Source organism: Wyeomyia smithii, chromosome 2 (assembly GCF_029784165.1).
Source record: "Wyeomyia smithii strain HCP4-BCI-WySm-NY-G18 chromosome 2, ASM2978416v1, whole genome shotgun sequence".
NCBI classification, from domain to species: domain Eukaryota; kingdom Metazoa; phylum Arthropoda; class Insecta; order Diptera; family Culicidae; genus Wyeomyia; species Wyeomyia smithii.
The window spans coordinates 9,660,576-9,686,158 of NC_073695.1; the positions used below are offsets into that span (position 1 = coordinate 9,660,576).

The 25,583-nt window shown below is 37.7% G+C and overlaps 1 protein-coding gene and 1 long non-coding RNA gene across 3 annotated transcripts in view; one reads left to right on the top strand and one right to left on the bottom strand.

Moving 5' to 3' along the window:
- LOC129726076 (RNA-binding protein Musashi homolog Rbp6) overlaps positions 1-25,583 on the top strand; it is a 1,668,991-nt gene that overhangs the window by 407,076 nt on the left and 1,236,332 nt on the right. The window lies entirely within an intron of this gene.
- LOC129726078 (uncharacterized) lies at positions 17,595-18,315 on the bottom strand. The gene is made up of 4 exons (XR_008728237.1): positions 18,179-18,315; positions 18,021-18,128; positions 17,788-17,938; positions 17,595-17,653 (listed from the first exon to the last, which is right to left on the bottom strand). It is a non-coding gene; the product is annotated as an uncharacterized LOC129726078 (long non-coding RNA).

Here is a 25,583-nt window from a genome sequence, read left to right on the forward strand (position 1 = left end):
GTGTACCAAAATAAACAAATTCATTAACCTCATCGAAAGTATCCCCATCCAACGCCCGTATCCCGTTCGAATGCACCTAGATTAAGGCGGAGCATACCACAATAGATCTAATGGTCGCAGTGGTTCAGTCTCCCACAGGAAAAAACGCCCGTAGAACTACCACGCTTCATACCAGTCACCATGTACTTTATTTTGGCAGTGTTTAAGGTGAGTCCATTTCTTGCAGATTCCCATTTGAGATTTGTAAAAGCCCCTCCCACAGCTCTATGATTAACACCAATGATATCGATGTCGTCCGCGACAGTGCTGATAAAAGTCATTTTCCCCAGCAAAATTCTTCGAAAATTACAGCCAATCATTTTCAATTTTCACTTCCAATGATCGCAGCACTCGTTCAGATACACTAGATTTTCGTCCTAGTAACGTGCTGTTATACTCAGATGAAATAGGTCGCGCGCATCGTTCACGGTTACGGAATAAAATTTGACTGATAACTGTGAAAAACGCTCACAAACCCCCCAATGTTGGTTTTTTCGGAGCAAAAATGACTCTTAAGAACCGATTATCGGTGTCTGACGATACTTCGAACCTTGGGTTGCCGACTTCCGGTTTCTGGAAGCCTGCGAAAATTAATAACTGAATTATAAACTTGGCAATATGGGTTTTTTCGGAATCGGAGTGACGTCGTCATACGAAAATCGATCATATATTTCCAAATATTGGCCTTTTTTTGAAACGTAGTGACGTTTGATTGCAGCCGAAAATCGGCTCTCGTGCAAATGTTTCTAGAGAAGTATTTAAAAACGTCCAATCCGCTTTGATCCGTTTTTGGAACGATTTCTTGACATATTTCTTGCTTAATTTGAAAACGGAGAGTTTAATCTAGCGTTTTGGATAAAAAATATGTTTGGAAAAGTTGCTGAAGCTCAACTATTACCGAATAAAAATTTGGTTAAGAGCATCGATCAAATAAGATAAGAGCTCCTAAAATCCAGCTCTTTATTACTCTATGACTTCTATAGTACACTCGAATGACTGTACCGATTTTAACCAAACTTGGCATACGTGTTATTTGTACAGTGGAAGTGGTCATAGAAATATTGGGAAGAGGAAGGAGCAACCCCCAAAGGAGGAGGGGGTCTTAATTGGTCAGAAAATCAGCTTTTTTCATGCACTATGGGAACGTTCTGAATGAATACGATAGTTTTTAGGCCTTTGGTCATGTCTGGAGACCGGAAATTGATTTCCAGAGACCGGAATATAATTTCGAACGGTCGGTCATGACCAGAAGTTGATGTTCAATATGGCGACTTCCGGTTTCATAATTTCATGAAAAACGAATATATGCTCTGCAGTATGTATATTTTCGATATCAAGATGACGTCCAGAATCCAAATATTCATGTTTGGCGCAAATTTTTAAGTCGTACATGGCGGGTTAATTTTCTGGAAAGGTTACTAGAATACAGAAGAAGGCTTGGCCGTAATATTGAAACGTTGTTTTGAAATCAATTCCGCGATTTCTGCTTTCTGTCAAGCTGTGTAAAACTGAGAAAAATGGTTAACTAATGTCAATATTTCTAGAAAGAGAATGTTCAGAAAACGACAACGGACGTCCCACGTTTTTTTTTTAAATTCAAAAAAAAAAATATTCAAATACTCCCTGATATTAGGTTCATAAGTCAGAGCTGACACCCCAAAACCGAAAATTGGTGTCCGAACGATTGGTATAGTGAGGGTTGTTTTTCTGCATTGAAAGTTATTCAAAACTTGAGGGCAATGTGGAGCGTATCTCTAAATTGTTAATTAATTCATGACGACTGATGTTCAACTATAAGGATGATATTGATATTGTTAACATAAAAAAAAGTAAAACGAGAAGTCATAGCAAGCAATAATTTCAACTATCAGAGGTGAGCTTAGGCTATTGATTATGTGATTTCAGTGTAATTTGAGTTTATTGTAAGTTAATCGATACCGTCGAAGATGCTGATGAGGCAATACATTTTCCAACGGAATTTTTCAACTCACTCGACCCAATTGGAATGCCCCCGCATCGATTGTTAATCAACAAAAAAAAAGTAGGAGGGTGGTATTCAAGACACGACCGCATGACGTTGACTACCGTATTCTTATAAAAAAAAATATTCCATTGAAGCAAATAGTAGAGGGAATTGCAACGCTTCTTTTACAAAACTTCTGTAATGAAATTTCGAGGCACCAAAAGGTACCAGTTGCCGATTATTCTGGTTTACTTAGTCCGTCCAGAATTCCAGCCATTTAAGTATTTTGCAGTAGCCATTTATTACTAACAGCCACCAGCATAACAGGTGAAACCGGCACGAGATGACCGGTACTATTTTGTTTTTCCTCCTTTTAGCTGCTAACACCGAGCGCCCGTATGTATCCGGTACGGTTTAATAATGAAACTGATGGGGTGAAATATTCGAACGATACGTTTTATACCAAGGCTTCGTCAGATAATTAGAAAGAAGGAGGGGCTACATAGATGATGGAATGGTAGAGACAAATGTTTCTTGAAAGCTGCGCCGGCCGCTGTCGTAATATTGACAGCAACACAAACATGCTTGTTTACCGGTTTCCGTCAGGAATTCCAGCCATTTTAGTATTTTGCAGTAGCCACCAGCATCACGGGTGAAACCGGCACGAGATGACCGGTACTATTTTGTTTTTCCTCCTTTTAGCTGCTAACACCGAGCGTCCGTATGTATCCGGTACGGTTTAATAATGAAACTGATGGGGTGAAATGTTCGAACGGTAGGTTTTATACCAAGGCTTCGTCAGATAATCAAAAAGAAGGAGGGGCTACACAGATGATGGAATGGTAAGGAAAAATTTTTCTTGAAAGCTGCGCCGGCCGCTGTCGTAATATTAACACTAACACAAACATGCATTTATGCAAGGTTTTTTCCGCTAGCAGCAGCATTTGGTAAAACAGAAAATTCAATTAGCCGTTTCTATTACACAATTTCGAGGCACCAAAAGGGGCCAGTTGCCGAATATATCCTTGTTTTTGGTTAGTCCGTCCAGAATTCCAGCCATTTAAGTGTTTTGCAGTAGCCATTTACTACTAAAAGCCACCAGCATTACGGGTGAAACCGGCACGAGATGACCGGTACTCTTTTGTCTTTCCTCCTTTCAGCTGCTATCACCTAGCGTCCGCATGTCACTGGTGCGGTTTTGGAATTAAAATGATGGGGCGCCGGCCGCTGTCGTAAAATTAACCCCAACAAAAAGATGCATATTTGCAAGGTTTTTTCCGCTAGCAGCAGCATAAACATCGGAAACAGAAAGTGACAACAACAATAACAACAAAGTCAGATCGATTGTATCCGTTAGTGTCGACTGTGCTTGGGAAGAGAGGTAGTGATTGGCTGCGCGGTATGATTTAGACAATCGATATTAATTACCAATTTTTCAATAGTGTATCTCAAACAATAGTTTGTTTTTGTTACATAAATTTAACCGTAAAAGAATTTCTGATCGATTGATGCCAAAACCTCGAAAACCTGATTATAGATGGCTGCAAAAAAAGCGCTCAAAACCTGACCACTTTTCTCTGGTTTTCCCTGGTTGAATTACTAGTTTTTCAAATTCAGGGGCCTAACTTCGTTATAGACGTTAGTCAACGTCAAAAGGTGGTATACAAGCAAATTTATAACTTAAATGGAAATATTATTTAAAATGATGGGTTGGAAAAAATATATGGAAATATGGAAAATTATAGAAAAAGCAGAAATTTTTACACGAGCAAGGCCGGGTACATTCAGCTAGTAATGAATAATTGTAAGGTTATTTCAAATGAATTCCACACAAAAGATAATTTTAAGTAGACAATGAAACAGCAACTTTTTCTGAAAGTTCGTTCCCTAATGGTTATTCGTCAATCAGAGGTATAACAGCCTTGAGCAATGCTGCTTTCTGCAAGAGGTCAATTTCCTGTGGATGATCTGCTCACTCAAAATAATTATTCAAGTTGAAATTGTCAGAACTCAGAAATTTTTAGTTGCTAAGCTAAAAACAGCTTGTACCTCTCTTTATCACCGTCGTCTTCCGTCAAGTCACTGTTGTAATGAAATTGGAATCTTCCTTTACTCAATACCACTTTTCCAATATGCTAAATGCACGGGCTAATGCGGAATAATATTATTCAGCAAGTATTGCGAAACACTGAAGTTGTAAGAAAGGATATTATTCAGTAGCATATCCAAGACTTCAAGCTTATATTTTGCTTTTTCAACGACGACCCTAAAGTCGGGGTAAGTAATGGGTGGATGTTTCCGCCATTCTACATGCAAAATATTTAGACGCTGTCTGCGACCATAAACGTCTGCCCATATTTAAAATACTTGAGAAAAAATTGATTGAAAGTGAGACTGGTATGCGATTATTTTGCTACTCGATGGCCCAAATAATCGCATATTAGTCACTTCCTCATTTTTCATTGTAATTTTCACGACAAAGGCAATTCTTCAACAAAAAAGTTATGATTGAGGCAAATATCTTAAATACCAATATAGTTCACTTACGTGAAATTATGAAGACAAATTGAAAATGACAGAAGCGTTAGTCACCTTTTCGACCGCTAGGTGCGCCACTTCTGATTTTGTTCTACACGACATGCAAAAAAGAGTAACTTTTGACCAAAATATTACCCTAATGGGTACACTGAAAAAGATGCACTTATTATTGTGAAGTGGACTCAGCCGAATATTTTATAATAATAAAGTCCTATCTATCCTATCGCCTATCTATGAGGCAATTCATGGGTGGTGTTCCACGGTTTGTACGGACTGGAAAACTGCCGAAAATGACCAAATACCACCTAATATTGTTTTTTTTTTTCAACCAGAATGACGCTCAGAGGCCAGAAATTGTCTCCAAATGCCATTTTGAAATCCAAGATGGCGACTTCCGGTTTCTGAAAAACAGCGGCAAATGACCAAATATGGGTATTTCCGCGGTTGTTATGATGCACTGAAGCCATAAATCGACCTCAGACAACATTTTGAATTGTAAAATGGCGACTTCCAGTGACTGGAAAAGAGACGAAAATGACCAAATACCAACTAATATGGATGTTTCTTTAACCAGAATGTCGCTCAGAGGCCAGAAATTGTCTCTGAATACCATTTTGAAATCCAAGATGGCGACTTCCGGTTTCTAAAAACAGCGAGATATGATCAAATACCACCCAATATGGGTATTTCCGAAATCGTGATGATGCATAAATGACCCAAAAACAACCAAATATGGGTGTTTCTTTGACTAGAATGATGCATGGAGCTAAAAATTGACCTCAGACAACATTTTGAATTGTAAGATGGCAACTTCTGGAAAACAGCCAAATACTACTGCATATGAATATTTCCGTAATCGAAATTATGTATAGAAGCCAAGCATTGACCCTGGACACCATCTTGAATTCGAAGATGACCACTTTCAGTTTCTGGAAAACAACGAAAATAACTGAATAACACCCAAAATGAGTGTTTCCGGAATAGAGGTGATGTACTAAAGACAAAAGTCGAGGATGTTGTCATTCCGATAGAACCAATAATTTCAAACGATATAAACAAATCGCAAGAAATCAATGAATTTGGAATGTTGAAAATTATTAAATTAAACACAAAAATAGGCGGGACGAAGTTTGCTAGTAAATACATAAAGCTACAAGTGATGAATACGAAGATTAGAACTCGAGAGCAAAAAATTCGGAGGGATAAAAAAAAACAAAAAAATACTTTCAAAACGAAGACTCTAAACATTAAATAATAGTTTTTGCATAACAGTTGTTATCACTAATTATGTTCGTGTTCCATACTAAAATTGTTAAATTGATAGAACATTCAAGTGTTATCTAAGCTAAAGTTGCACAACAACCATATACAACTGTTGACAACCATTGTTCGGTTTATCCTTTTATCCTCTCCACGAGGTAATTGAAACATTCATTTAATTGTACACTTCGTGGTCTGATTATTGAGCTAGTGAAGTTACACAGGGAACCACGTATATAGCAACTTGGGATTAGTTTACCATTTACACGTCGTGGCCTGATCATTTGAATATTTCTTCTTCGTGCCTCGATAAGCTATATCTATTATATTATCAATATTTAATTCCCGGAATGGCGTTAGTTTTACATACAAACAATATACGCACGAAATCTGCAACAAGTAATTTTTTTCACATGATTTGAAATTGGGTCAACTAAATCTAACATTGAGTAAATTCTGTTTCGTGTGTGAGAATGTCAACAACAATGCACAGTGGTACAGTAAGGCAATACAGGCGGACATGAGTTTTTCGATGCGATTTTGTGGTTTTAGAGTGAATTTTTTTTCTAAGAACTTGTTTCTTATATATAGTCTATTTTTTATATTCAAATGAAAATTAGGGTGGTCCTGAAATCGACTAAATAAAAAAACTAACTTTTTTATTTGCAATAAATGTATACATTCATCGGCACAGTTGTAGATCAACTAATTTCAAGCAACTTTCGGCATTTCTTCACAATAATAATATAATATTTGTTCTTTCAAATGATACCAAAAAATATTATTTATGTTTGCTCTAAACGGAGACATCAATATTTTAAAAGGGCCTATTTTTAAAATAGAAATAGTGAAAACTCTTCATCTGTACATTATATCGACAATGTTTTTTCGTTAAAATTGGCGTATTTTTTATTAAAGTTACCGAAGAAAACTTTGTTTTAAAATTTGAATTGAAAAAATAGAGCGAAAAGAATGTTTTTGGAAACCAAATTTAATGTCTACAAAAAAGTTTTTTTACAAAGTTACTTAGAATTAGTTGATCTACAAGTTTGCCAAAGAATGTTTACAATTATTTATACAAATAAAAACAAGTTAGTTCTCATTTCGTTGATTCTAGGTCCACCCTAATTTTCATTTGCACATAAATAGAGGACTATGTATAAGAAACAACTTTTTCAAAAACTATGGGTTTAAACCGCAAACCAAAATCGCAACGAAAAGCTCATGTCCGCCTAAATTGCCTTACTGTACCACTGTGCAATGAGTTTAGTTACCTTTTTCACCACAAGAGGGGGTGTTCCCTGTCTGTCTTCACGGAAATATATGGGAAATTCGAGAGTGAACTATATTGGTATTATTAGATATTTGATTGAGGTCTATTTCATTACATTATGACGAAAAAATTTGAGTAACCCACCCCAAACAGTAGAAATATTCATAACAAGAAAAATATCTTCAAGCGCTGTTTTCTCAACTTGATGATTTTCCAGATGGGACTGATATGCGATTATAGGCAGTCAATAATAAATCATTATGAACTACGCAGAGCTTGTCATAGAATGCCCAATCAGCCTACAATACAGAACCTTAGTAACTGATCATTAACTTCACTTGATCGCAAGCCTCTTAAAAATAAAAATTTTGAGAAAACGGTCAATACTCCACCATTGATATAATTTATACTATAATATCAAAGAAGTATACATTTTAATCGTTTACTAGAATCCTTTTTTTTGGAAAGCTGCTGTTCGTTTTTTTATATGAAAAACGAGAATAGACCAGAATATTTTAAACAAGTGCTATTTCGTATGTCTTATTACCAAAACGTATACACGACACATAATCATCAAATACATTGTTGTAAGTTAAAAACTCGGTTGTATTTATTATTTGTTTTCAGGTTTGCAAAAGCTTTTCTTACATGTAGTTTATTTCAGATACTGAATTTTCGTTTGATAATTGTAACTCCCATTTTAATATCATTGAACATAACTTAACTATCCTTTTTATTTTCTAATTTCAGGTAAATATCAGCGGTGTTTTCAAAATACCCCCATGGATCTGATTACAGCCTATTAAACGAGCTGGAAGGATCTTTTGGTAAATTTATTCACATAATTTTAAAAAGATTGTGTTATGGTGAAATGTTTTTGTTCTAAATTGCACATATTTTTAAGTAAATTTTAAAACTATAAGAACGTACCTAGCGTTTCGAAATTCAGCCTCATTTTAATTTATTGCTCGTTAACCATCTTAGGTTCCGAAATCGCCATTTCGGAATTAAAAATGTTATCTAGAGTCATATATTGGCCTCTGGATATCTCTTCTCGTTTCTCAAAATATCTAAATTGGGTAATATTTGATTATTTTAGCTAAGTTTTCCGAAAAAAATCTTTCTACAACGATTTGAACCTTAATATACAATATGACAAATAACATGAAAAAAAATGCATGGAGCCTTTTCTCGGATGTTTTCATCTATAAAAGACTGAAAATTGCAATCGTGTATAAAACTATTATCAATCCAATCAATGTGATGTCCAATATGACTCCCATAATTGTTCTTCCGACAAAAGACTGAACACACATTGATGCTGTGATATTGCTATCACTCCAGAACAAAGTTATAAATCAAGTAGTAATTGCATCAAATGCTATCAGCAGATGCGTTTCCCAATTTTCGCACCAGCAAAATTTGTCCCTATCATCCACGCTTGCAACGCTAGTAAACCCACTCAAACGCTGAACCAGCACCAACTTTTACAGTCTGACGGACCCGAATTTCGCCGTTGTCTTGCAAAACCTCAGGCCGGAGCAATTTGTTGTGGCTTTACGAACAACAATTCCGACTGACCTTTCCTTCGTCAGCCGATCCTCCAGCTAACCAGTTTTAGCCATGCTCGACTGGCTGTCCGGAACGAAAAAATCACAGGAAGGTTGTATGCAAAGCCACGACCGCAAGGTTGAAGTAGAATACTTTTACAAGACAGATAACCCGGCTGCTTGCGTGTCAGTCATTTTTCTAGTAAATAAACGTCGAATAATCAGATCAATCGAATTTTGCGCTTCAACAAGGATTGACCATTTTCAATAATATAGTAAGTTGCTTGTCATGGTTGGGGCTTGACAATTTTTAAATTTTGAGGTAAAATTTTTTCGGATGTCATGCCAATGACTGAAGGAAAAGTTAATTCAGTATGTTTTGAGACACGGAGATGAAGTAAAATTTAGAACGTGTTGTCAAAATGAGTCAACTTTTCATTGAATGCATTTACTAGTGCCCACTATCGCACAGAGACTGCATTTCACTAAACTGCCTCAATCGGCTTCAACTAGTGCGCTATCCATTGCTACGTCACAGCTGTGACTGCTTTCCGCCATCGCTGATATCCACTGCACTGCTAGTTTTGGAATTAAAATGATGGGGCGCCGGCCGCTGTCGTAAAATTAACCCCAACAAAAAGATGCATATTTGCAAGGTTTTTTCCGCTAGCAGCAGCATAAACATCGGAAACAGAAAGTGACAACAACAATAACAACAAAGTCAGATCGATTGTATCCGTTAGTGTCGACTGTGCTTGGGAAGAGAGGTAGTGATTGGCTGCGCGGTATGATTTAGACAATCGATATTAATTACCAATTTTTCAATAGTGTATCTCAAACAATAGTTTGTTTTTGTTACATAAATTTAACCGTAAAAGAATTTCTGATCGATTGATGCCAAAACCTCGAAAACCTGATTATAGATGGCTGCAAAAAAAGCGCTCAAAACCTGACCACTTTTCTCTGGTTTTCCCTGGTTGAATTACTAGTTTTTCAAATTCAGGGGCCTAACTTCGTTATAGACGTTAGTCAACGTCAAAAGGTGGTATACAAGCAAATTTATAACTTAAATGGAAATATTATTTAAAATGATGGGTTGGAAAAAATATATGGAAATATGGAAAATTATAGAAAAAGCAGAAATTTTTACACGAGCAAGGCCGGGTACATTCAGCTAGTAATGAATAATTGTAAGGTTATTTCAAATGAATTCCACACAAAAGATAATTTTAAGTAGACAATGAAACAGCAACTTTTTCTGAAAGTTCGTTCCCTAATGGTTATTCGTCAATCAGAGGTATAACAGCCTTGAGCAATGCTGCTTTCTGCAAGAGGTCAATTTCCTGTGGATGATCTGCTCACTCAAAATAATTATTCAAGTTGAAATTGTCAGAACTCAGAAATTTTTAGTTGCTAAGCTAAAAACAGCTTGTACCTCTCTTTATCACCGTCGTCTTCCGTCAAGTCACTGTTGTAATGAAATTGGAATCTTCCTTTACTCAATACCACTTTTCCAATATGCTAAATGCACGGGCTAATGCGGAATAATATTATTCAGCAAGTATTGCGAAACACTGAAGTTGTAAGAAAGGATATTATTCAGTAGCATATCCAAGACTTCAAGCTTATATTTTGCTTTTTCAACGACGACCCTAAAGTCGGGGTAAGTAATGGGTGGATGTTTCCGCCATTCTACATGCAAAATATTTAGACGCTGTCTGCGACCATAAACGTCTGCCCATATTTAAAATACTTGAGAAAAAATTGATTGAAAGTGAGACTGGTATGCGATTATTTTGCTACTCGATGGCCCAAATAATCGCATATTAGTCACTTCCTCATTTTTCATTGTAATTTTCACGACAAAGGCAATTCTTCAACAAAAAAGTTATGATTGAGGCAAATATCTTAAATACCAATATAGTTCACTTACGTGAAATTATGAAGACAAATTGAAAATGACAGAAGCGTTAGTCACCTTTTCGACCGCTAGGTGCGCCACTTCTGATTTTGTTCTACACGACATGCAAAAAAGAGTAACTTTTGACCAAAATATTACCCTAATGGGTACACTGAAAAAGATGCACTTATTATTGTGAAGTGGACTCAGCCGAATATTTTATAATAATAAAGTCCTATCTATCCTATCGCCTATCTATGAGGCAATTCATGGGTGGTGTTCCACGGTTTGTACGGACTGGAAAACTGCCGAAAATGACCAAATACCACCTAATATTGTTTTTTTTTTTCAACCAGAATGACGCTCAGAGGCCAGAAATTGTCTCCAAATGCCATTTTGAAATCCAAGATGGCGACTTCCGGTTTCTGAAAAACAGCGGCAAATGACCAAATATGGGTATTTCCGCGGTTGTTATGATGCACTGAAGCCATAAATCGACCTCAGACAACATTTTGAATTGTAAAATGGCGACTTCCAGTGACTGGAAAAGAGACGAAAATGACCAAATACCAACTAATATGGATGTTTCTTTAACCAGAATGTCGCTCAGAGGCCAGAAATTGTCTCTGAATACCATTTTGAAATCCAAGATGGCGACTTCCGGTTTCTAAAAACAGCGAGATATGATCAAATACCACCCAATATGGGTATTTCCGAAATCGTGATGATGCATAAATGACCCAAAAACAACCAAATATGGGTGTTTCTTTGACTAGAATGATGCATGGAGCTAAAAATTGACCTCAGACAACATTTTGAATTGTAAGATGGCAACTTCTGGAAAACAGCCAAATACTACTGCATATGAATATTTCCGTAATCGAAATTATGTATAGAAGCCAAGCATTGACCCTGGACACCATCTTGAATTCGAAGATGACCACTTTCAGTTTCTGGAAAACAACGAAAATAACTGAATAACACCCAAAATGAGTGTTTCCGGAATAGAGGTGATGTACTAAAGACAAAAGTCGAGGATGTTGTCATTCCGATAGAACCAATAATTTCAAACGATATAAACAAATCGCAAGAAATCAATGAATTTGGAATGTTGAAAATTATTAAATTAAACACAAAAATAGGCGGGACGAAGTTTGCTAGTAAATACATAAAGCTACAAGTGATGAATACGAAGATTAGAACTCGAGAGCAAAAAATTCGGAGGGATAAAAAAAAACAAAAAAATACTTTCAAAACGAAGACTCTAAACATTAAATAATAGTTTTTGCATAACAGTTGTTATCACTAATTATGTTCGTGTTCCATACTAAAATTGTTAAATTGATAGAACATTCAAGTGTTATCTAAGCTAAAGTTGCACAACAACCATATACAACTGTTGACAACCATTGTTCGGTTTATCCTTTTATCCTCTCCACGAGGTAATTGAAACATTCATTTAATTGTACACTTCGTGGTCTGATTATTGAGCTAGTGAAGTTACACAGGGAACCACGTATATAGCAACTTGGGATTAGTTTACCATTTACACGTCGTGGCCTGATCATTTGAATATTTCTTCTTCGTGCCTCGATAAGCTATATCTATTATATTATCAATATTTAATTCCCGGAATGGCGTTAGTTTTACATACAAACAATATACGCACGAAATCTGCAACAAGTAATTTTTTTCACATGATTTGAAATTGGGTCAACTAAATCTAACATTGAGTAAATTCTGTTTCGTGTGTGAGAATGTCAACAACAATGCACAGTGGTACAGTAAGGCAATACAGGCGGACATGAGTTTTTCGATGCGATTTTGTGGTTTTAGAGTGAATTTTTTTTCTAAGAACTTGTTTCTTATATATAGTCTATTTTTTATATTCAAATGAAAATTAGGGTGGTCCTGAAATCGACTAAATAAAAAAACTAACTTTTTTATTTGCAATAAATGTATACATTCATCGGCACAGTTGTAGATCAACTAATTTCAAGCAACTTTCGGCATTTCTTCACAATAATAATATAATATTTGTTCTTTCAAATGATACCAAAAAATATTATTTATGTTTGCTCTAAACGGAGACATCAATATTTTAAAAGGGCCTATTTTTAAAATAGAAATAGTGAAAACTCTTCATCTGTACATTATATCGACAATGTTTTTTCGTTAAAATTGGCGTATTTTTTATTAAAGTTACCGAAGAAAACTTTGTTTTAAAATTTGAATTGAAAAAATAGAGCGAAAAGAATGTTTTTGGAAACCAAATTTAATGTCTACAAAAAAGTTTTTTTACAAAGTTACTTAGAATTAGTTGATCTACAAGTTTGCCAAAGAATGTTTACAATTATTTATACAAATAAAAACAAGTTAGTTCTCATTTCGTTGATTCTAGGTCCACCCTAATTTTCATTTGCACATAAATAGAGGACTATGTATAAGAAACAACTTTTTCAAAAACTATGGGTTTAAACCGCAAACCAAAATCGCAACGAAAAGCTCATGTCCGCCTAAATTGCCTTACTGTACCACTGTGCAATGAGTTTAGTTACCTTTTTCACCACAAGAGGGGGTGTTCCCTGTCTGTCTTCACGGAAATATATGGGAAATTCGAGAGTGAACTATATTGGTATTATTAGATATTTGATTGAGGTCTATTTCATTACATTATGACGAAAAAATTTGAGTAACCCACCCCAAACAGTAGAAATATTCATAACAAGAAAAATATCTTCAAGCGCTGTTTTCTCAACTTGATGATTTTCCAGATGGGACTGATATGCGATTATAGGCAGTCAATAATAAATCATTATGAACTACGCAGAGCTTGTCATAGAATGCCCAATCAGCCTACAATACAGAACCTTAGTAACTGATCATTAACTTCACTTGATCGCAAGCCTCTTAAAAATAAAAATTTTGAGAAAACGGTCAATACTCCACCATTGATATAATTTATACTATAATATCAAAGAAGTATACATTTTAATCGTTTACTAGAATCCTTTTTTTTGGAAAGCTGCTGTTCGTTTTTTTATATGAAAAACGAGAATAGACCAGAATATTTTAAACAAGTGCTATTTCGTATGTCTTATTACCAAAACGTATACACGACACATAATCATCAAATACATTGTTGTAAGTTAAAAACTCGGTTGTATTTATTATTTGTTTTCAGGTTTGCAAAAGCTTTTCTTACATGTAGTTTATTTCAGATACTGAATTTTCGTTTGATAATTGTAACTCCCATTTTAATATCATTGAACATAACTTAACTATCCTTTTTATTTTCTAATTTCAGGTAAATATCAGCGGTGTTTTCAAAATACCCCCATGGATCTGATTACAGCCTATTAAACGAGCTGGAAGGATCTTTTGGTAAATTTATTCACATAATTTTAAAAAGATTGTGTTATGGTGAAATGTTTTTGTTCTAAATTGCACATATTTTTAAGTAAATTTTAAAACTATAAGAACGTACCTAGCGTTTCGAAATTCAGCCTCATTTTAATTTATTGCTCGTTAACCATCTTAGGTTCCGAAATCGCCATTTCGGAATTAAAAATGTTATCTAGAGTCATATATTGGCCTCTGGATATCTCTTCTCGTTTCTCAAAATATCTAAATTGGGTAATATTTGATTATTTTAGCTAAGTTTTCCGAAAAAAATCTTTCTACAACGATTTGAACCTTAATATACAATATGACAAATAACATGAAAAAAAATGCATGGAGCCTTTTCTCGGATGTTTTCATCTATAAAAGACTGAAAATTGCAATCGTGTATAAAACTATTATCAATCCAATCAATGTGATGTCCAATATGACTCCCATAATTGTTCTTCCGACAAAAGACTGAACACACATTGATGCTGTGATATTGCTATCACTCCAGAACAAAGTTATAAATCAAGTAGTAATTGCATCAAATGCTATCAGCAGATGCGTTTCCCAATTTTCGCACCAGCAAAATTTGTCCCTATCATCCACGCTTGCAACGCTAGTAAACCCACTCAAACGCTGAACCAGCACCAACTTTTACAGTCTGACGGACCCGAATTTCGCCGTTGTCTTGCAAAACCTCAGGCCGGAGCAATTTGTTGTGGCTTTACGAACAACAATTCCGACTGACCTTTCCTTCGTCAGCCGATCCTCCAGCTAACCAGTTTTAGCCATGCTCGACTGGCTGTCCGGAACGAAAAAATCACAGGAAGGTTGTATGCAAAGCCACGACCGCAAGGTTGAAGTAGAATACTTTTACAAGACAGATAACCCGGCTGCTTGCGTGTCAGTCATTTTTCTAGTAAATAAACGTCGAATAATCAGATCAATCGAATTTTGCGCTTCAACAAGGATTGACCATTTTCAATAATATAGTAAGTTGCTTGTCATGGTTGGGGCTTGACAATTTTTAAATTTTGAGGTAAAATTTTTTCGGATGTCATGCCAATGACTGAAGGAAAAGTTAATTCAGTATGTTTTGAGACACGGAGATGAAGTAAAATTTAGAACGTGTTGTCAAAATGAGTCAACTTTTCATTGAATGCATTTACTAGTGCCCACTATCGCACAGAGACTGCATTTCACTAAACTGCCTCAATCGGCTTCAACTAGTGCGCTATCCATTGCTACGTCACAGCTGTGACTGCTTTCCGCCATCGCTGATATCCACTGCACTGCTAGTGCTGCTGCTAAGGGAGGACGACTGCTGTTGTCGCTGTCTAGAACTATTATGAGCCGCTTCGGCTGAAACAGGCTCTTGTATAGGCCAAATAGCATGTTTTAAATTGCAAGGTATATGATTCTGTCGACCGTGCTTGGAAATCAATCATATAACGACCAATCAGAGGTCGAATTTTTCGTTTTGACAAGGCTTGAGTATTTTCAATAGTACAATAGTGTGAATAATAAAATTACAATTATCTTCTTTTGGGATGAATCTTAGAAGATTTTCCAATCTATTGAGGCAAAAACGAAGGAAATCCATCGAATACTAACCGATTTATTAGCATTTGAAATTGGACATATTTTTCACTTTTTTCGGTTTTAGATTTTCATTTCACATCCCTATGTAGCCGAACTTCCTGAGGGAAGTATTCTACTTCAAAAAAGACCACACGTAGAAAACGACGAGTGTCTCAACCTTCTAATCACATTGCTTCCGCTGCAAAATTCTGTGACATTGTGGTTTGCTAAACTAAATACTCTGGTTGAATACTGGGCTGACGGTGGCAGACCAAATCGGTGTAAGTTTCAAACGCTTCCACTTGGCTGCTTGCTTGCTCGATTGCTGCTGCTGCTAGGGAAATTTTCAACATACACCAAACACACTTACATTTGCCTCGCCTTCCCGGTTGGATGCAGTTGAACAGGTGGTGAAGCGGAGCGGGTACTGTATGAGTGTTCCCGGAGATTTTAGGATCGCCAGACCAACGGAAAACTTGTCTCTTAATCGCTTTAAACGCGTTTATAATGCTCCGTTTCTGCCTCTTAAAGCCCCAGCAGCAATCTGGTCTGCCGTGGTTGGAATTTTAATTTTTAAAGCTTTCCCTGCCCGATGCGAAGTGAAGTGAAGTGAAGTAAAGGTAGGCTTGGTTAGTGGAACTCTGGTGGTGGTGGACTAATGCAGGCAGAATCGCAGCAGCGAACAGCGCGGGCGGAAACCGGGCTGAAAAGCGTAAAACAATCAAACGGGGGGAGCGGCTGGTGTCTGGCTTCGGGGTTCGTATTTTCCGTGTCGTTTTTTGGATTTTTCGCACACTCTCACATGCTCTGCATTTGCTGCTGCGCTCTCCCTGGCACTGGGTGGATTCTCTCGCTCTCGCTGTGTTTACATAATTTTCCGAGAATTATGATCAAGGAAATTGTCACCGACATCATCATTCCGAGCGCTATTATGGCTTGTGTTTTATATTCTGCCCCCGGGGTCTGGTTGGGGGTTGAACGGGTGAACTGATGGGGTGAAGGTGGATTTTGGATAGGAAAATGCATGCACGTTTTGTTCGTCGTTTCGACACTATATTCCAGGGGGAAGGAGAGAACGAGTGGCGGTGAATGAGAAAAATGAGTTTACTGTTTTTGTAGTAGTGTAGTGGGAGAGAAACTGCAGTGCATCGCGGTGAGCGTTAATCATGCTGTGGGAGGGTGACGGATTTTTCGTGAGTTGAGTTACCGTTTGTTTTGAAATATGATATACTCGGATCTGGGCCGTTTTGTTGTTGTTGTTGTGTGATGGAATGTAGAACACGACGATTTGCTGAGGGTGGTTCTGGGCCTGGGTGAAAACAAACTTGTATTAAGTAAACTGCTATTTGATGCAATTGTGTCAATTGAGGTTTATGGTGCGAGTGGGGGAAAAAATAGTAAACTTACGAAAGCAGCAATTTGACAAACGTTGCAGGGTTGATATGTTTTGCATAAGCTGACCATCTAAGAGCGGTGAAGAAGGAAAAGTCAAACTGTAAAATATCCACTTGTAAGAGAGAATGAGAAGAAGTGTTTTATGGCAGGAAGTAATGGTTGCCATCCAATACTGACTAACAATATCTTAATTAACATAATATCGAAAAACACTTGAAAAATTTATAATATTATACCCACAGTATATTTACAGAATAAGGTCACCAGTTTGCAATATATATTTACCTCCATGTGAAGATGTAGTTCATTTGAGAAGGAACTTAAGATCTCACCTTACTATACTATGTGGCACGCTTCTTACCACTATTCCGATCTCCTACGGTTGGATATCAATGAACAAAGTTTGTGATACAGTGCTCAGAAGTTCCGGAGCAATGAAGGCTTTCACCACCGTCACCACAAATTGACCATGTTGAACGAAAAGCAGGAAATACTTAACATACTCATTTTAATTTTCTGTACCCCAAATGGATGCGCTTTATGTTTATTAAATAAGTACCATTTTTCTTGATAAAACAATTCGTTGGTAATTCTGGAAAACATCGGGTGAAGCTCTAACTTTTCCAATTAGAGCGAGATTTCTGTAACGAATAATGAAGCTAATATAACACAAAGTACGTATAATAATGTCGCGAGTTCACTAACTTACACCTTCGCGTTCGATGAGGCTGGTCGTGATACCGTTAGTTCGTCTGTGAGAAATCCTGTAAATGAAAAAACATCTATTAGTATATACTTTCAAAACATGCAGAGTATTAAAGGTGTCCAAAGGCAAAAACACTTGTATTTGTCATCACTGGAGTTGGACTACGATGCATACGCAATGGTTGAAACTTACTTGGACTCTGACGTACAGGATGGTATGTTGTTTCCCGCTTGTTTTTCCGTTTACCGCTGCGATCGAAGTTCGGTCAACAGTGACAAATTAACTGGTGGTGGTGCACTTGTTGCCATCCATCGTCGAATCGCCAGCACGGAGTTTGCCCGAGCTGAAAACAATGAAGCGATTTGCGTTATGATAACTACATTGAATGGATCAATATTGTTATGTTGTGGATATATTCCACCTACCTCTAACACTCGTCGTTACGATTCGTTCGTCGTTTTTGTTGAGTCTATGGTTGAAGCCGCTGGTCCGAATGATACGGTCGTCGTTTGTGGGGATTTCAACCTGCCAAACTTAAACTGGAATAAGCGCATGCAAGAAAAAACGAATTCGTTTCTCTTACCTGATCGAATTACTTCTCAGAGTGAAGCTGCCATTGTTGATGGTTTGCTGTCAGCTGGACTGATGCAAATTTGCGATTTGCCGAACGCCAACAGCACCTACTTGGATCTTGTATTCACCACCGATACCGAGTCTTGTCAAATTGTTGTGACTGATCCGGTAATAGCGAACGAGATTCGACACTACGCAATGCAATTGACAATTAACACTGCTGCGCTACGCGAACTGGAAGTTGGGATGTCCAAAAAGCACCTGAACCTTGAATTATTGGACACGGCGTCCGTGAAAGCAGCATTAACGGACGTTACGTGGAGTATTATTTTCATCTCTCAAGACGATTTTGAACGTGAAAAAGATTGTTATCAACAGTATGCGGCATCGATGTTAGAATTTCTAAACTCTTTCGATGTCTTGAATTGTGGACTTGAGTGTTCAGCGATCATTAGCAACTGCCTAGACTTCAATGTCTTGTCGTTTTACTTTGTTATCTTCACTATTTTCGCAAGGTTTGCCCCCTTGACTAAGGAACGCTCGAATGGGGAAAATCCGTACCCGGAATGGTTTTCGCCGATAGTAATTCAAGTTCTTAAAGACAAACGGAGAGCTCTGAAAAAAATGCATCGTAACCGAACCATAGAGAATGTCGCAGCCTACAAAGAACTTCTTCGGATCTTCAAAGTGTTGCACAGAGAAGCCTATCAAGTTTACATCGATGGAATACAGAATGGAGTGAAGGAAAACCCCAAATCGTTCTGGAAATTTGTAAATAGCAGGCGTAGAGTCAACGGAATACCGGAAGTGATGAGGTGTGGAAATCGATTTTCACACAACGGACAGGAAACCGCCGAACTTTTCGCTGAATATTTCAAAAATGTTTATCGAATTGACAACAACGAGGAAGTGAACAATCCAGTTGAACCTGACACCGATCTGCTGGAGTTACGTCGTGAAGAAATAAAACAAGCGCTGTCTGAGCTGGATTCTGGTAAGTCAGCTGGACCGGACAGACTTCCAGCAAAGTTGGTTAAAGAATTCAAGGATGAACTCGTTGAACCTCTTTCTTTTCTTTTCAACTTCTCGTTGTCATCCGGTCATTTTCCACCTCTTTGGAAGATCTCTCATATAACCCCAATTCATAAAAAAGGCTCTCGTTCGAATGCCGAGAACTACAGGGGGGTAGCGATTCAGTCCGCGGTTCCTAAGTTATTCGAACGATTAGTCTACTCACATCTCTACGAACGAATCCGAGAACGCGTTTCAACTGCACAACACGGATTCTTGAAAGGAAAATCGGTTGTAACGAATCTTTGTGAATTCTCCTCTATGGTCACAGATTATATGTCTAAAGGGTATCAAGTCGACTGTGTATATACGGACAGGAGCAAGGCCTTTGATGTGGTTGGAATAGAAAGCATTTCACGAGCCGCAGCCCATTTTAATATTATTGGGAAGTTGTTGGCATGGATTAAGACATACCTTAAAGACAGAATGAATTACGTCAAAATATTCAACAAAACATCCAGTACCTTTGGTGTTCAGTCAGGTGTCCCACAGGGTAGCCACCTAGGTCCATTGTTATTTGTAATGGTTATGAATGAATTGCCAACCTTCATGAGCCGAGCAATAGTACTAATTTACGCAGATGATGTGAAAATTTTTCTACCGATTAAAATCGCCGAAGATTGCGATTTGCTTCAAGAGGATCTGAATAATTTTGGGAGATTCGTTGAAGAAAATGGACTAAGTATAAATGCGAGTAAATGCTCTGTCATAACGTACACCAGGAGAGTTCGTCCGATATTGTTTGACTATATGCTAGGACCTTCCATTTTACAACGCGTACGGAATGTTCGAGACCTGGGCGTGACAATGGATCAGTCTCTCACATTCAACGATCATATCGATAGAGTAGCGAAGGAATCGATGCAACTTGTTGCTCTCACACGACGATTTGGACGGGAATTTACAGACCCTCATGCAATTCTTGCAATCTACGGCAGTCTTGCCAGAACACAACTGGATTTCGTGAGTCTGGTTTGGCGACCAAGGTATGGCATGCAAAAACAACGACTTGAATCAGTTCAGCGTAAATTCGTGAAGTTCGCTTTAAGATACCTTGGATGGAATGACGAACTACCTGAATACGAAAACCTTTGCTGTCTAGTAGATTTTGAAACAATCAGTAGCAGACAAAAGATCGCAGATATTGTGTTTTTCTGCAACATACTCAGTGGACGGATTGAAAGCTCTCGCCTGTTGGACCGACTTAATTTCAACGAAAGCCCGGTTTCTCTTCGTCGTCGGAGGGTCTTTGATCCTCCATTGAGAACGAGGAACTACACACAACACGAACCCACCAGCAGATTTATGAACGAGTTCAATGAACTGCAGGAAGTAATCTCTGTAAATATGACTCCAGAAGTAATTCGAAGAAGACTCAAATTATACTTAAGAAATCAGCTATTTACTTAAACGCAAACATGTTTTGTATCTAGATTCAAGAGGGGTAACGGGCTAATAGCCTATGTCCACAATAAACAATAAACAATAAACAATAAACAATAAACAATAAACAATAAACAAAATAGGTTCACACGAACACGGATCATCATTTAAGCATGTCACTTACTCTCAACATTGCAAATAATCGAAGAGCGGAATACAGCAGACGCCTGGGCGATATCAAAGAAGATCAATATTTCTGGTCGCAGTGAGCAGTTTATTCATAAGACAGAAGGACTTACGATTTTATGATGCTAAAGGTTTGGTATGAGTTAGGTCTGTGGTAACTCTTATCACATTTAATACCTTTACATTTTCAAACAGTGAGGTGAGCTAACGAATGAAGCTCTGGCGTTTCCAATTAAACATTTGAGGTCGGGACGCTCCGAGAGAGACTCTTTATATGTGTAAAAAGAGGGAGCTGAAATGAAACTAAACGTTGCACTAATACAAGTGTAGAATCACCAACATATTTTGTTACATTTAGTGTGTTTTTTTGTATGCTAGGTCATAAGACACAAAAAATAATGAAGAATATCTCACAACAAAAGCTAAATCTTCTCCATTTGTTTTGGGTTGGGTGTGGAAATTTCTAACGCCTTACGTATTGACCAAGCTACTGGAATATAATAACATTTATAAATGAGTCGCTTCATCTTAAGTGTGCAAGACAAAGACAAACGTGTTTATGATTTTCACTAATTTAGCTCAAAGTTTGGAGAATGTTACTATGCAAAAATCTTAACTTTAATGCTTATTACCCTACCCTTGGTGCCGTTGAATTATGACTACAAAGAGTCCAGTGAAAATCTCTAAATATTTCATATCAATGTACATTCTGAATGATGCATTTCAAAGAAATTTGATCCAAAAAAATATTTAAAAAAAAATTTTGTATGGCACTGTTGCCAGATAACTTCTTTTTGCATTAGAAAAATTAAAGTAAATTTTTCTACATGAGAGTATACTTTGATTTTATCGCATTTCTGAGAAGATGCTACATGAAAGACGCATGTGACCTAGTTACAGCATTTTGAGGAAATATTTTATATATTTCTTTGGTGTCAGGAATATTCAGGCCCGGATTTGGGGGGGGAGGGGGGAGTGCGGCAAAGGGAGCAAATGCACCGGGCCTTTCGACACGAGGGGCCCCCTAGTTCTGGGCCAGACTTGAAGACAGAAAGGCGACCTTTTCTTTGCTCGTCACCTTCGTGAACCATTAAGGGAACATTCATCAATGACGTAGCAATTGATGAGGGAGGATGACGAAGGGAAGGGTGGGGGATCAAGCCAAGCCAGGTAGCAAATATGGAACTAAGAAAAAAATTGGATTTGTTCTAATTGTACTTTTTAATTACTGTTTTGTCTGTTTGGGGTCATCTGTAATTTGTCTTTTCTTGTTCAATAATAGTACAATATATGTTCTTGATAATAAAATTTGCAAAAAAAAAAAAATTGTCATGGGGAGAGGGTGTGGGGCGTGTAATAATGCTACATTACCTAGAGAAAGTCTGCAACTTTGTGACGAAATGCTACGATGGGGGAGGGAAAGGGGGTTAAAAAATAAAAACAAAACCAGCTACTTCATTTAGGCATGCTCCCTAAGTCAATTCAAAATTTAAAATTTTTTGAGGGGCACCGTGAAAATATCTGCCGCGGGCCCCCCAGCCCCTTAATCCGGCCTTGGGCATACTTCTTCCGTAAGTTCTCCAAATATCTCCAAATATTTCATATCATTGGACATTCTTAATGAAGCTTTCTTAAAAAAATAAATTAAAGAATACAGAAAAATATTTCGGATGGGAGTGTTACCAGATATGTTTTTCTGACGTAGGACTACGTCTTTCTATTCTATACTAGATTACATTTTGTGAAATTGAAAATCAAACTGGCAAATGTTGCGTAAGATTTCAAACGATTATAGTAAGCGCACGACTTAATGAATCTTAGTCATTTATGTGTCGGTTAATAGATAAAATGTGTGACAGTTGGTTGATATAATTTTTAACATTGTTGCTTTACTGCTTAGTAGTGAAAAATGGTAAAAAGTTCCAAGGTCAAGCTTTCCCATACATTTCCCTCGCTATTGGCTTGCTTCCCGAGCACGGATTACAATAACATGGACGGCATAAATTCCACTGCCTGCATATTTAGACTCAACAAAGTGTTTTGTTCCGTTTGTCTTTCTCGAAACTGCGTGGCCACGCCCTCCTGGCAAAAATCTACGCTAAACTCGATACAAAAGACTGCGTGTAGAAAATTCAGCCTCAGTCTAGTTTGTCACACAATATCGAGTGGAGTCCTTATACCTGTGTGAGATACACGGTGTATAACAGGCGTAGTGAAATATGTTGAACAGCCGCGTAAAAAGAAACCCGCTTAAAAAACCGCGTAAAAAGCGACCTTAGTGTATTGATTTTAACTCAATACACTAAGGTCGCTTTTGACGCGGTATTTTTTAACGGGTTTCTTTTAACGCGGCTTTTTTTCGCGGATTCCGGAATTTACGCGGTTTTTTACGCGGATTCCGAAATTTACGCGGTATTTTTTTCGCGCGGATTTCGGTATCCCTTAACTCGGAATGCAGAATTAACGCTGGTTTTTGTTCCACGCGGATTACGGGATTTACGCGGTTTTTCTACGCGGCATGTATCCTCTATGTAAAAAGCGGCTTTAGTGTATTTCTATTTGTCCTACGTCACTATTTCAAACAACCCCTGGGTCTGTACACCTTGTAGTATTTGCATTTGGGAAACAAAATGCATTTTACGGCAAACGAGAATATTTCAAATTCATACTTGATAATTTAATCATGCTATTGAGAAAATTTTATTTGAAACACTCTTATCACCAAACTTGATTATGGCATTTTAAGGAAATAATTTTAAATTTTCTCTGGTGTCATGAGTTTATCTATATAATATTTTAAAACATTAGACATTTTAAATGATGGATTTTGAAGAAAACTATTCCAGGTTCTAAAAAAATAGCAAATTTGAGCGGTCGTGTTGCCAGATAAATAACTTTTTCATTTGAAAAATTTATATACATTTTCCCGCAAATGAGTATATTTAAATTTTGATTTTACAAATTCATCGTGCTCCTGAGGATATGTTACAAAAAATATACTTAGCACAAAGAGTGAGATAATATTGAGTCACATAATTTTAAGGGGATAAATCCAATTTTTCTTTTGTTTCAGGCAACCTTTTTCCTAAATTTATTCAAATATTCAAATAATTATTAGCAATGAACATTCTTAATGATACAATTTGGAAAAAAATAATCAAAGAACTTAGAAAAAAAAATAATCAAAAAAAAATTTGCCAGTTATGCTCTTTTACATTAAAAGAAATAAAATGCCTTTTGCAGCAAATTTGTATACAGTTCGGACTCGATTATCCTATGACTCAATTATTCAAGATTAGATTATCCGGAATATTTCATTCTGCTGTTTGTTTTCATTATTTATTTTGAAATTTTCGACGAGCATTCTGAGTCAAGTCAGTCAGTCAAGTCAGTCAGTCAGTCAGTCAGTCAGTCAGTCAGTCAGTCAGTCAGTCAGTCAGTCAGTCAGTCAGTCAGTCAGTCAGTCAGTCAGTCAGTCAGTCAGTCAGTCAGTCAGTCAGTCAGTCAGTCAGTCAGTCAGTCAGTCAGTCAGTCAGTCAGTCAGTCAGTCAGTCAGTCAGTCAGTCAGTCAGTCAGTCAGTCAGTCAGTCAGTCAGTCAGTCAGTCAGTCAGTCAGTCAGTCAGTCAGTCAGTCAGTCAGTCAGTCAGTCAGTCAGTCAGTCAGTCAGTCAGTCAGTCAGTCAGTCAGTCAGTCAGTCAGTCAGTCAGTCAGTCAGTCAGTCAGTCAGTCAGTCAGTCAGTCAGTCAGTCAGTCAGTCAGTCAGTCAGTCAGTCAGTCAGTCAGTCAGTCAGTCAGTCAGTCAGTCAGTCAGTCAGTCAGTCAGTCAGTCAGTCAGTCAGTCAGTCAGTCAGTCAGTCAGTCAGTCAGTCAGTCAGTCAGTCAGTCAGTCAGTCAGTCAGTCAGTCAGTCAGTCAGTCAGTCAGTCAGTCAGTCAGTCAGTCAGTCAGTCAGTCAGTCAGTCAGTCAGTCAGTCAGTCAGTCAGTCAGTCAGTCAGTCAGTCAGTCAGTCAGTCAGTCAGTCAGTCAGTCAGTCAGTCAGTCAGTCAGTCAGTCAGTCAGTCAGTCAGTCAGTCAGTCAGTCAGTCAGTCAGTCAGTCAGTCAGTCAGTCAGTCAGTCAGTCAGTCAGTCAGTCAGTCAGTCAGTCAGTCAGTCAGTCAGTCAGTCAGTCAGTCAGTCAGTCAGTCAGTCAGTCAGTCAGTCAGTCAGTCAGTCAGTCAGTCAGTCAGTCAGTCAGTCAGTCAGTCAGTCAGTCAGTCAGTCAGTCAGTCAGTCAGTCAGTCAGTCAGTCAGTCAGTCAGTCAGTCAGTCAGTCAGTCAGTCAGTCAGTCAGTCAGTCAGTCAGTCAGTCAGTCAGTCAGTCAGTCAGTCAGTCAGTCAGTCAGTCAGTCAGTCAGTCAGTCAGTCAGTCAGTCAGTCAGTCAGTCAGTCAGTCAGTCAGTCAGTCAGTCAGTCAGTCAGTCAGTCAGTCAGTCAGTCAGTCAGTCAGTCAGTCAGTCAGTCAGTCAGTCAGTCAGTCAGTCAGTCAGTCAGTCAGTCAGTCAGTCAGTCAGTCAGTCAGTCAGTCAGTCAGTCAGTCAGTCAGTCAGTCAGTCAGTCAGTCAGTCAGTCAGTCAGTCAGTCAGTCAGTCAGTCAGTCAGTCAGTCAGTCAGTCAGTCAGTCAGTCAGTCAGTCAGTCAGTCAGTCAGTCAGTCAGTCAGTCAGTCAGTCAGTCAGTCAGTCAGTCAGTCAGTCAGTCAGTCAGTCAGTCAGTCAGTCAGTCAGTCAGTCAGTCA